This window comes from Ambystoma mexicanum, chromosome 7q (genome assembly GCF_040938575.1).
Source record: "Ambystoma mexicanum isolate Mex_15411 chromosome 7q, UKY_AmexF1_1, whole genome shotgun sequence".
NCBI classification, from domain to species: Eukaryota; Metazoa; Chordata; class Amphibia; order Caudata; family Ambystomatidae; genus Ambystoma; species Ambystoma mexicanum.
In genome coordinates, this window is record NC_090941.1 from 3,940,801 (window position 1) to 3,953,160 (window position 12,360).

The window sequence follows — 12,360 nt, forward strand, 5'->3', positions numbered from 1 at the left end:
ATCCTTCATTCACATTGTGCCGTGGTCGATATGCATCTTCTCCACCATCATCCTCCTCTTCTTCTGGTGGAATCTGGTCCATGTCAGGGGGCAGGGGTATGTTGCGCCGGATGCACATGTTGTGCAGCATGGCACATGCCAACACTATCTTGCCCACCTTCTCAGGCCTGTATATGAGTGCCCCACCCGACCTGCTGAGGCAGCGGAAACGGGCCTTCAACAGGCCAAAAGTCTGCTCAATCGTGACACGAGTGTCTGCATGTGCACGGTTGTAGTCCTCTTCGTGCCTGTTGACTGGTTGCCTGATGGGGGTCAGGAGCCATGACTTCAGGGGATATGCGGCATCACCTGCACAGGAGCAATGGAAAGTGTATTTGTGAACATTGTTGTCATTCCTTGTGTGCAATACCTGTACAGTGTTCATGATCACATGCCACAGATTCATCATTAATGCACTTGTCATTCCCTCATAGTGAGACCCAGGTAAGTGCACTTAGGGATGACCCATGCTAAAGGGGTATGTGTGCCATTCACGTCTAAGGGACCTTTCCATCAGGAGAGGCACTCACACAAATGAGTTGATAGTGACCATCATCTGATGGGTGCGATGCATTTGAAATTCGTACTGTACATGTGGAATGCATCATGACATGTTTGCCTGATGTGCCTCATGATACGCTGTGGTTTGGTAATCATGTTCGCGACTACTTGATGTCGCCATGTACTTGTCCATCACTGCCTTCCCCATATGACCAAGTCCCAATGGCGGTATGGTCCGCCAGTGACGGCAAACATTTCTGTGAGGGGGCTAGGTGTGTACTGCCATGGTGGAGCAGAGGTACTGTGGATGGGTTCTGCGCCACTCACTCATATGTTAGTGGTGGTAACTGATCGGTGATTACATAAGTTACCTTGCTTGCACCATTGCAATTGTAAGTGTTCCTTAGAGATGCCTGGGCTGATATACTGGTCTGCAGTGTACCTGTGGGATGGGTGCAGTGACAGAGATTTCCATGTGTGGTAGTTGGATTTGCCCCAGGCATGGCTGCATGTCCCATGATGGACTTTGCTCTGCTCATGTATCCCAGGCATTGTGCCTGCAGGGTGATGCATCGTGGTACCCGTGATTCATCATGTCCGATGTTGTGCAAGGTGCATGTGCTGGGGTGGGCACTGTGGTTGTTGCTTCCATTTATGCACAGCTGTGTAGGCATGCCACATCTGCATCCATTGGCAGTGTCGTACATTCCTTTGAGGTGATTGGGGTCATGGTTTTGCCACCCAGGTCGCTGTGTTCCCCCCCCCCGGCAACACCCCTCATGCCCCAGCCAGCAGACAGGTTGCCTGTGATTGTGGTCCCCTCCCCCAGCAACGCCCCTCATTGCCCTGTTGTTTGACTCACCCAGCAGTCAAGTACGTTGTGCAGTGTGTCGTGCCATGTAGCGGGGAAGCGTGGAGTTGCGCAGCACAATGGCATCATGTGTGGATCCCGGGAATCTTTCACAGCAATGCATGATTAATTTCCTTGCATCGCACACCATCTGGACATTAGGGAATGGTAGAGCTTCCTGTTGCTGTTGCGGTACACTACCTCCTCTGCATGCCGGACTACCAGCTCCACATGGGTGCACTCAATGGCACCAATTATGTTAGGCATGCCTGCCAGTGCATAAAATGCTATTTTGATAGCATGCACCTCATCCACAGTCCATGGTAAATATATGTGGTCCCTTCCATGTTTCAATAGGGCATCTAGCACCTGGTTGAGCACACGGGAGAAACATGATTGTGAGATGCCATGCAGCTGCCCCACAGTGTGCTGGTAGGTTCCTGTGGCAAGGAAGTGCAGAACAGACACTACCTTCAGCAAAGGGGGGATGCCTGTCCGGATGTTGATGAGGCTTACCAGGTCATCATGGCTAAGGTCCACTATTTTGCATATGGTGTCCCTATCCAGGAGTTAGGTCAAATGGACTGGCCCTTAGGCGAGGGATAGGTTGCTGCCTGTGGGGTGCAACTGCCTGTCCTGGTGGTATGTGCTGGTCCTGTCTCACACTCCTTCTCCTCCTGCGCCCCTGCTGCATTCCCTGGTTCAATGCCTGCGGGAGTAGTAGCAGTGCAGGCATGTCCTCTGGCCCCAGTATTGCAACTGCTAATGGTAGCATTTTGTGTTTGGAAGGGGTGTAGTGTGTGTGCTCCCTTTGTGCTGTGCCAGACTCCATTGCCTCCACCTGTGCTGATTGTGTGCACCTTTGGGAGGTTTCAACACAGCAGATTGCTATTAACGGCTGCCCAACGATGCCGGTGTTAACAGCATCATGGTACCCGTTCTTACCAGCATCTGGATACCGGTAAGTGCATGTCCCACGCCTATTCTGGGTAGGTGCTACCCGGTCACAACGAGTGCCTGCAGATGCCGGTAGCACCATCGCGGGTCGTAATGCACCGGTCCGGTAAACGATACCAGTATTCCCTTACCGGTATCGTTATTACCGGACCGCCAACCTTGTAATGAGGCCCAATGTCTCTTTCTTTCTGTTCCAAGTCTTGAAATCTGGCCTCATAGTTCATTGCCGTTATGTCACTAGACTGTTGCTTATTTTCTACCGCCTCCATTCGATCTTTGACTTTGGCCATTCTTGTTTGTAGGTCTGAGACCGTTTCCGTGAGGCTAGATTTAATTGAGCGGATCTCGCCAAGCAAAAGACGAATGTCTGATTTGGTGGCACTCTCTAGGTCATTCCTGGGAATTTCTGAGGAGCTTTGGACCCCGTCTTGTTCCATGTTCCTTGGAGTATGGCAGAATGATCGTAATTTGGAAAGGGTGTGCGAGTCCAACTCTCCTAAGGAGGGGCAGGGACCAGAGACAGTGCAAGTCTTGGGTTCTTTATAAGGGCGATTGTTTCCGGGACCGAAGTTGCTGTCCACACTGAGTTTCTGCTATAATGTCTAGTGGGGGGCCGCTCAGGTGTTCCCCGTTGCAAATGGGATTCTACGTGATGGGGTTCCTGTCCGTACCACTGTATTTTATGTTTCCATTACTTCTGTTGTTCTAATTGTCTCTCTTACTTTTGTTCCTCTCGTGCCTGCCAGGCTTCATGCCTGCTCCTGGCACCAGCAGTGCTGTTTCTGCGATTTGATTTCCCGTGGGGGGGGCGTACTGACGAGCGTATTATTAGAGCGGGAGACAACATGTTGGCATAGGGTACCCCCCCTACACTAATGCCAACTTGTGCTTTGCTCCCAGAGTTGAATTTGGCATGTGCCAGCTTAGTTTTAAAGTTCACTTTTGCCTCATGGGCGCATTAAAAAAAGGGAGCGTTATTGCTTCCCCCTGACAGGCTGGTGTATGTCATTTGAGGTCTTTGAGTAGCGGGCTCATGGATGCGGGCCGAGAACACTAACAGCCTTCAATTGCTGCTTGCCTTTCGGTGTTACTCACTCTAGTGCTCTGGTATCAGCGATTTCTTCCAGGGAAGTGCGGAGTGTACAGTGGAGATCAGAGCGGGCGCACAGAGAAGAGACTCCAGCACAATCTGTCTTCGTGCACTGTACATTCACCTGTGCCCCTCCAATCTCCTTACCGGCAGTGTGAGCAGATTTGAGCGGAGAGAGCGCTCTTCAGAGGGGAGTCTGAGTTTGATCACCCCCTCTGATGGGCCCGGAGCGGATGCTGGTAGTCTGCCTCCTTGTCACAGCGGTCCAAGGCGAGTGTTTGCCATCTTGAGTCAGCTGCATCGTGGTCGGGTGATTTCCTCACAGCCTCTCGTTTACTAAGTGAGGGGCTGTGGTTTTGCTCCTTGCTTCGCTGGCAGGAGCCCCAACACTTCAAAAACAAAAACGTATACGTTTTCTACTGATAGAATGTTTGCCGTGTTCTTATGCCTGGAGACGGAGAAGAAGGCTCAGGCAGCAATCCTGTCTGCGATGACCCTGGTGGTCTCCCCGACTGGGCCATTTTGACAAAATGGTCACCCATGCATTCCATACTGCAGCGAGGATTCAGCCTGTGGTAGGAAAGCACAATGGTAGGAAAAATAAACCACTGCCATCAACCATTTAAAGTAGTGAGGATAACATAAACAATGTTACATGAGTAGGAAGGATAAGGGGCTACCAAATAAAGCCCCCACACTCAACATAAGATGGTGTTTGCTGGACCTACAAAGAGAAAAGTTAAGTGAAGTCAATTTGACTTTACTATTCTTCAGAACAGTAGTTCACACAAGAAAAGGTATTTAAACCTTATGAGAAATCTAAAGGATTTCTCTGTGACACTGTACTGAAGGGGCTGTGTGTCATCATACAAAAAGTAGATGCCTATGGAGTTTGTCGAACTCCAAAAACAAAGAAAACACATAATCCAAATCAGGTCAAAACACATGAGAAGGTGAGAAAAAAGGCTCACTCACTCCTCCAGGGCTAAAATTAAAAAGTCCTAAAGTCCTGCAAAATGAGCTGCGGGTCTCTAAGGTGGAAATAATTTAGCACTAAAATGAAAATTCTCCCTAACAATGGGTGCTTTGAAGTTTACAAGAGAATATGCAAGAGTAGTAGAACTCATCATGTGCCCAGCTAGATCACATTTTTGTTATTTGGGATAGCTGCATTCTAATGGCATAAGTGTTGCGCGATGTGTCATTGGGAGTGGTGTATGGTTGCAGATGTATAAGGCCGAGTGGCCTTGCCTTCGGCTATTTTCCATAAGCATAGAGTACCTGTGGTCTCAAGCTGGCATCTCAGTTTCGTAGGTGTGGCTTGGACTCTCTCCTGTGTTCTGCTGGAGATTGTTAGATTATTCTTACAGTGATTCGGTGATTTAATGGAAGTTCTTTGTTGCTCCATCCTACCTGAAGAGATTGACTAGTTCAAGAGGGCAGGGTTTGTCAGGGTGGTCGGGGTATAGCCATGTCTTCAGGGCCCTCCGGAAAGCAGGTGGTCCCCAATGCATCAGTTGTTAAGTGGAATTGAATTCCAAATAGTGAGGGCTTGGACGGAGAAGGAAGATCCTCCTATTCTAGTCGATTTGAACATGCGGATCACAGGGAGGAGTGCAGTGCCTGAACGCAGGTTTCTATTGGGTTGGTAGTGGTTGATGGTCTGTTGAAGGTATTCTGGACCTGTTTTGTGGAGGGCGTGGTGAGTGATGCATATGGCTTTGAAAGTGGTCCTTCATCCAACCGGGAGATGCGCAGTGCCCTGGTGATGTGCTATCTAGGGCCAAGGGCAAGGAGGAGCCTAGGTGCAGAGTTCTGGACCCTTTAAGCTTTCTAAGTTGATAAACAGGGGCACCCAGGTAGAGGAAGTTGACATTGTCTAGGTGTGACAGGACAATGGACAAGACTGCAGTGACCCTGGGCTCTGTGGGGGTAGGAGAGTTAAGGGAAGATGTGTCTGAGTGTGTGGAGGTGTAGGTAGCAAGATTTAGACACAGTGTTAATGTGGTGTGAGGGTGTCAGGTCAGTGTTCATGGTGCATCCCAGGTTTTCTACTACAGTGCATGCAGCGGGGAGGCAGCCAAGGAAGAAGGACAGGGAGTAGATTAGGGGAAGAGAGCTTTCTTCCTGCACAGCATATTTTCAATTTCATTTCTGTTTTTCCATGATTGAGGATGAGGTGGTTGGTGGTCATCCAGTGATGTCTCTGAGGCAGGAGGCAAGGTCAGACTGTGGGCTGGAGACTGACTTGGGGATCTTAAAGTGGAAAACAAACACTGTGAACAAGCCAACTCTGAGTAAACCCTTCCATTACTCAAACAGAAAATACACTGCAAGGTAGTATTCCAATAGCCTAAACAAATCAAAAAGTAAAATATGAGTATGGAACAGTTATAATAAAAAACTGCTATAACATTTCCATTCTCTCCAACAAGTGGCAACACAGGACTGAAAACACTGATTCCATATGGACCCTTCCCACAGAATATTGCACACTCACTGAGAAGGATTTATCCTCATGAGTAAATATCATACATCCAGCAAAATTCAGCCAAATCATAGGATCTGCATCTACCCTTACTGCTATCTATGTATTCTGATACTCCTACCACCCTTGTACTGCTATAAATCTTAGCTGGCTTTGACACAAACAGTCCTGATATCCAGATCAGGAGACTAGCCTAAGGGGCCTAGAGCAAACAGCTTTAAAGCTTCACCTCATTTCTCTTAAACAGTATAGAACCATACAACTTGCCTAATTTCATAACAACCATGAATAACATCACATGGATCCCCCTTTACATCCTGAGCAAATAAGGGGTTGTCTGTTTTAACTATGCAGACGTCACATACATCATCTACAAACTAAACACAGAATTAGCAAAATTGCAACCAGGAATGTCCAAAACCGTAATGCTACTGGTGTAAAACACTTTCCTAGCCCTCCTAATCACATACAAGGAATCACATCTCACTCCATCCTATGCCGTTAACTCTGCCAAAATGTACAACTACACCAATCTCTTCTTTCCACCCGTACCCTTGAACTTTAAGGAGAACCATCCCTCCTCTGTTTGCACCTGCTCCCCATCCCTTCCTCCTTTTTGGTGGGGTCATTGTCTGTTACTTTGCTACTGAAATCTCTAAAGTCCTTCATACTCTCACGCTTGCTATCTTACTTGCCTTCTTTCCGTCCCTCTGATTCACATATTCTCTACCTCCCATTCCCACCTCCACACTCCTTTACTCTCCCTCCACCATTCCAGCTGAACTGGCACCCATCTTCTGATCTATTTTTTTATGGTATGATTTATTACAAACCCCTTACAATCAAGAATTCATCAAATCCCAACCTCCCCCATAAAGAAGTTAAAATCCATACATCATCCCATGATTCCCTCCCCAATTCTCTTACAATCTTATGCCATTTAATATCATACTTTACACTACAAGTCTAAAATGTCCACCAACCATTTTGTTGCTGCTAAAATCATTGCATTATTTTCACCCAAAATAAACATTTCCCACCAGTCCTCAGTAGTTAATGTTTTATATCATGAAAAAACCTCCCTCAGATATTTAATTCTCAGATTCGTCAATTCCTCACATTCTATCAGAAGGTGCTTCATTGTCTCCACCCTATCATCTCTGCAACAGAAACTACACGATGACTTAGAGTCCTCTATCTGCTTTTTCACTCCTAAGACCTCTCTCATAAGGAGTATATTCAGTTGTATCCTCATAAAGATATTCCTAAGTTTGTAGCTGGGAAATTTCACTAGGAATCTCGGAACCTGATTTATCAACCTTCTCTCGAGGGTCAGGGCAAGCGTTAATTTATAAAAGCTTCTTTTATTAATGGTATTAATCCAATCCATGCATCGTATCTGGATTTTTACCTTATCCGGATTGGATAGAAACACTTCTTTCTTTAAGTTAATTAAGGCAAGCCAATCAATACATTTTTGTTTCCATAGCGCCAATGTTTCTTCATCTCGCCCTTCATTACTTCTATCCTTTCCTTTGGGTATATCAAATGGAAAGGGGTTACAATCCTCCATGCGCTTCATGAATAAGCTCAGCGATGTCCACCTTACAATTGAGCACAGGGACTGTAGGCCTAGTTCAAACCTCACTGAAGCCATTGGGATTGATATTGGAAGGCCCAAAACCGACTTCCAAAAGAGGCCCTCCATTAGTTTGAAGGTGCCCATTCCCCAACACAGTATCCAAAAATCAGAATAATGGACACACCCCAGCAGGGAATGAAACCAGGAGATAGATTGCAAGTAGAACAAAGTTTATATAAGATAAATTGTGCACGCAGAGAACTCTGCCGCCCAGAGAGCGCTCTCCCAAACATTTCACAGGCAGCACATTATGAGAGAAAATTGTCACTGATGACATCATGTTACAAATGCACAATTCTGCGATACAATTGGGTTGAGTCATCGGTACTGTTTGGAGATGTAGGCGCTGACCACGTAGGATTGGTTGTTGCTTGGGTGTCACTCCCGCAGCATGTGGGTCAGCTGGGCTCATCTCCGTGAGGTGAAGGTCAGGCCAGCACAAATGACACTTTCCCTGACTAACTGATCTTGAAATAACAGAATCTGAAAGCATGAGATAAATGACAATCGTAAGGTCTGGTAGGAATGTGGGTGCTTCCCAGAGTTCATAGACAGTTATAGGCATGCATTGTACTCTCTGCACCCCGGTGCCCATAAACCTAGAGTCCCCGACCCCGATGCCCACCTTGGAGGTTTTGATCTACCTAATGCCTCATGATATGAATAGGCAAGTGTTAGGATTAGAAAGAATATATGAGAGTATGGGGTCAGGGCTCTCGTGGGTGTCTGCGCTTGGCCACTAGGGGAGGTCAGATGTGTATCTGTATCAAAGAGCAGAGGGGCATGTGCCTGGTGGATTACAGCTCAGCAGGGTGGGGGTCAGAAGGGGCACTGGCAGGTTAGTGGAGATGGATGGGCACTCTGGCGGGTGCCTGTTCTGGTCTCACACGATGCAGTGAGCTCATCTGGTCTGGGACAGCACTGAAGATTGCAACAATGAATGGCTGAACTTCTGTGAGAACAGGGTTTGTGCAAAGCTGGCAGAAGGCAGTGGGGTGGGGGCCTTGGCTGGAGGTGTGAGGCACAGGGAGAGACAGGCTTTTAGAGATCTTTTTCAGGCCTAGTAAAAGATGGCATCTGGCGGGCTACCTAAAATGAAGTCTTTGCACTTTAATACGGCTTGGTTACATGCTTTCTTTGTTAGTCATTAGTAGGTGATTAACACAGATAACAGTTGGGGGCAAGGGGGAACATCTCCCCCCTTCAGCACAAGTGAGATCTGTGCATGCGGGAGTGGTGAGAGGGGTGGGAAGGACCACTTCTCTCCCAACAAGTTCCCAGAATTCAGGTGGCAAGTACAGAGCCGTTTCCACTCCTTTCAAAAGTATCTGGGTTACCTTTTGCTTATAAAAGGTAATTATTGGGACCAGCATGAATTTGCCAAATCTACTCTGCAGAGCCAAGGTCTGTAGCATGAGTCTTCCACATTTTAATCTCAGCCCATCCATCCACAACTTCTCCTTTATATTACAGTTTATCGATACTCCCAAGTAGGTTATTGAGTCAATAATCTCTATTTTGTCAGAGCCAATGACCCAATTGAATTTAGGATTTTTCGTTCCACAGGCAGTGGATAGCACAAGAATTGTAGTTGTCTTTACATTGATTTTAAGTTCATTAAGTTGGAAATAATTTTGAAGCTGTGTAAATCTCTTATGTAGGCCGATAGGGATGTGACCGATAACCACCAAATCATCGGCGTACATCATCCAGGGTATCTCATGATAGTTCAGCTTCACCGGGAAATATTCTTACCTCTTTTTGGCTCAACCCCATGTCCGACAAATAGAGATTGAAGATTGCAGGTGCCAAAGGGCAATCTAGTTTTAACCCTGTATAAATTGGGATTGGCTGATTAACCACACCTTTGGCTGACATTCTTATTTGAATTGAGGTGCCGGAGTACAGAGCCCTTATTGCTTCTAGTAGACCTGGAGGACAAACCCAATCCAACAGTTTCTGCCAGAGTGTGTTTCTACTAATACTATCAAAGGCTTGCTCCAGATCTATAAAAGCCAGGTGCACATTCTGATCAGTTTTAATCGCCCTTCCCATGAGTAGATTTAGCAGGAGTAAATTCAAGCGTGTCCCCACCCCTGGGACAAAGCCTGCTTGCCTCGCACCAAGGTGTCCCGATTCTCGTACCCATTTGTTTAGTTTTTTTAGAAGAATGGAGGTGAACATTTTCCCCAGGGTATCCAGCAGGGCTATAGGTCTATAATTCTTTGACTCGTCCCTGTCTGCTTTCTTATAGATCCGGAAGATCAATGCCTTTCTCCATGATTGAAGAATTGTTCTGGTAATTAGCAGTTGATTAAAGAGGATGCAATAGAATTGCGCCCATTCCTCATGATTTTTCTTTAGGACATTATTACTCAATCCATCTGGTCCAGCATCTCTGGATACATTTAGTTTCTTTATCAGGAACTGTTTGTCGTGTTCATCAAACTCTATAGACCACGGAGCAGAGTCTTTCCCCTATTTCACCCCGAGACCATCATCCAAGCCACTAAAGAGAACAGTGAAGTAATTGATCCATACCTTTTCTGGGACCGTGAGGACAATATTGGCTATTTGAAATGTGGCCTTATTGTTTAGGAGCTTTCAGAGATCTCTTGTGTTTTTATTAGATTAGATCTTCATTATCATTTCACTGTATTCCTGGAAATGTTGAGCTCTAGTTGCCAATAGCCAATTTTTGTATTGCGGTCTTTGCTTTTTTTTCTTAGCAGATCTGTTCCCTTCACTTTCATGGTCTATACATCATAGATCTGCTCGCAGAAGTTTCTTCATCTGTCTCCCTTCGTGGCTTGGATAGTGCAATCTCTTGTACCCAGGTCCTGACCTCATTCGAGGCATAACTCTGAAGTCCATTAAGGCTCCTGTATAATCTATTCCTTCCTCATTTCCCTCTAAATTCTCATGATATTTAGTTATGAGACTTTGGATATCCCTGTGCATTATTCTGAGTCGGGTTCCACCCTGATTGACATTAAGTGTGTTTGTCATTAATTGTGGGCCTACAGTATTCCATCCCCTTATAAGAAGGTGATGGTTACTTTCAGTCATCGGGATAATCCTCAGGGTAGTTAACCATTCAGCTAGACCTTGTGATGCAAAAAATAGTCTAGATGTACTACACAATTACCCCAAGACCACGTCAGTTTCTCTGGAGTGTCTCCTTTTATCTGGCCATTGGCCATGCCCACCTCTCTTTCCTTGATTTCCGAGAACCAAAGGGCCGCCCTCCTGGACAGTAATCTCTTGAGAAGTTTCACCCCAGCTTCTCCCAGACATCTTATATTGAGGACACTGCATAAAGGATTATTTGCTGTTATTCTCACCTCATCTATTGCTGGGGTAATTGCCACCACAAATTCTTCATCTTCCATCCCAACAGGGTTCCAATATACATCGATTATGACTAGTGTTATCGGACTTTGGACCTTCCCCCTTTTCCAGGACAAGGTCACGACCTGGGTAGAGGGGTTAGGATTTTTTGTTTGCAACAAAATTTAAATGTGCCACCCCTCTTTACCATTATCAATAGGCCTGCGGAAGGCCTTCCCACATTTCTCTGAATGGCAGGATTGAAATGTATATCAAAACCCTCACAAACAGGTGTATTCGAGAACCAGGTCTCCTGCAAACAGCATACATCATAGGCATTCATATCCAGACCTTCCTCCCTAAACAAATGTGTAAACCTGCATGTATTTCATGAGGCAATACGCAGGACTGGTTCTGAAGTGATCAAGAGTTATAGACTCAACACCTGTGCACGCATTGCTGGCAGCCAGCTCCTGTTAGTTGACTCACTTTGCAAATTCTTTTTTTGAGAGAGCAGCTCCCAACAAGTAATTGGTTTCATTGTGAATAGTTGGAGGATTTCTATCATCCTTTGGATTCCTTTCTCTCCCTTGGACGTTACTTTGATATTGTGGAATATCGTCTTCTATTTTCATAATTGCGGATCGGGCTCCCTCAACTATTTCAAAACCCACCGGAGGAGGAGATCTGCAGCTGCCTCCACCACAACATTTTTAACAAGCATTGAGTAGAGGTATACAATCACCCAGTCATAACGAGTTTCCTTTATTAATTCCACGATTCTAATATCATCCGGACAAATGAATCTATGTTCCGGTGAGCAGTGGAATAACTTTAGGAAATGTTTCTGATTCATGATCAATCCATCACTTTCAGGAATCAAACGTTCAGTTGATACCAGGTTATTCTCCACTCCAAGAAGAGTATTGTTCAAGCTCTTTCCTTTCCCAGTGTTAGCTTCTCTGTGACCTAGAGCCTTCTCAGGGCGAGTCTCGCTGTGAGCCTTGGTTTTTTCCAAACGGATTAACCTTCGTTCGTCCAATGTGAGGAATGAACTCGAAGTATGTTCCCCTGACCTCAACTCTAAAAGAGGGGAGATTTCAACTTCCTCATGTGCCATTCCTAAATATTTGTTTATTGGTATCTCTTTGTTGTCATCCATATCATAGGTAGCTAATATTGATCACTTATTCATTCTCCATAATTACTTCATCACAGTATGTAGACAAGTTCATTAGAATACGATAATTCTCATCCAACATCTCTTGCTCAATTATTTATTGATTGGAAGCAATTTTAGAGGGGACAAGGGTGGAATATTGTCCCTGTTTACAGTTGGTAGTCATCTGCAATGCTGGTAAAGCCACGGTCCGTAGGAAGGATCTTGGGCCATTAGGCTGCCTTTTTTTTTAATTTGGCTGGTTTTTTGACTTTTTTTGTTGTTTTAAAATGGTCTTCTTCCC

General features: G+C 45.7%; 1 long non-coding RNA gene across 1 annotated transcript in view; it reads right to left on the reverse strand.

Moving 5' to 3' along the window:
* Positions 1-7,760: 7,760 nt before the first annotated feature.
* LOC138527804 (uncharacterized) overlaps positions 7,761-12,360 on the reverse strand; it is a 184,969-nt gene continuing 180,369 nt past the window's right edge. The window contains exon 3 of the long non-coding RNA XR_011284046.1: positions 7,761-8,050. This is a non-coding gene — a long non-coding RNA (uncharacterized lncRNA). The remainder of the gene's footprint in view (positions 8,051-12,360) is intronic.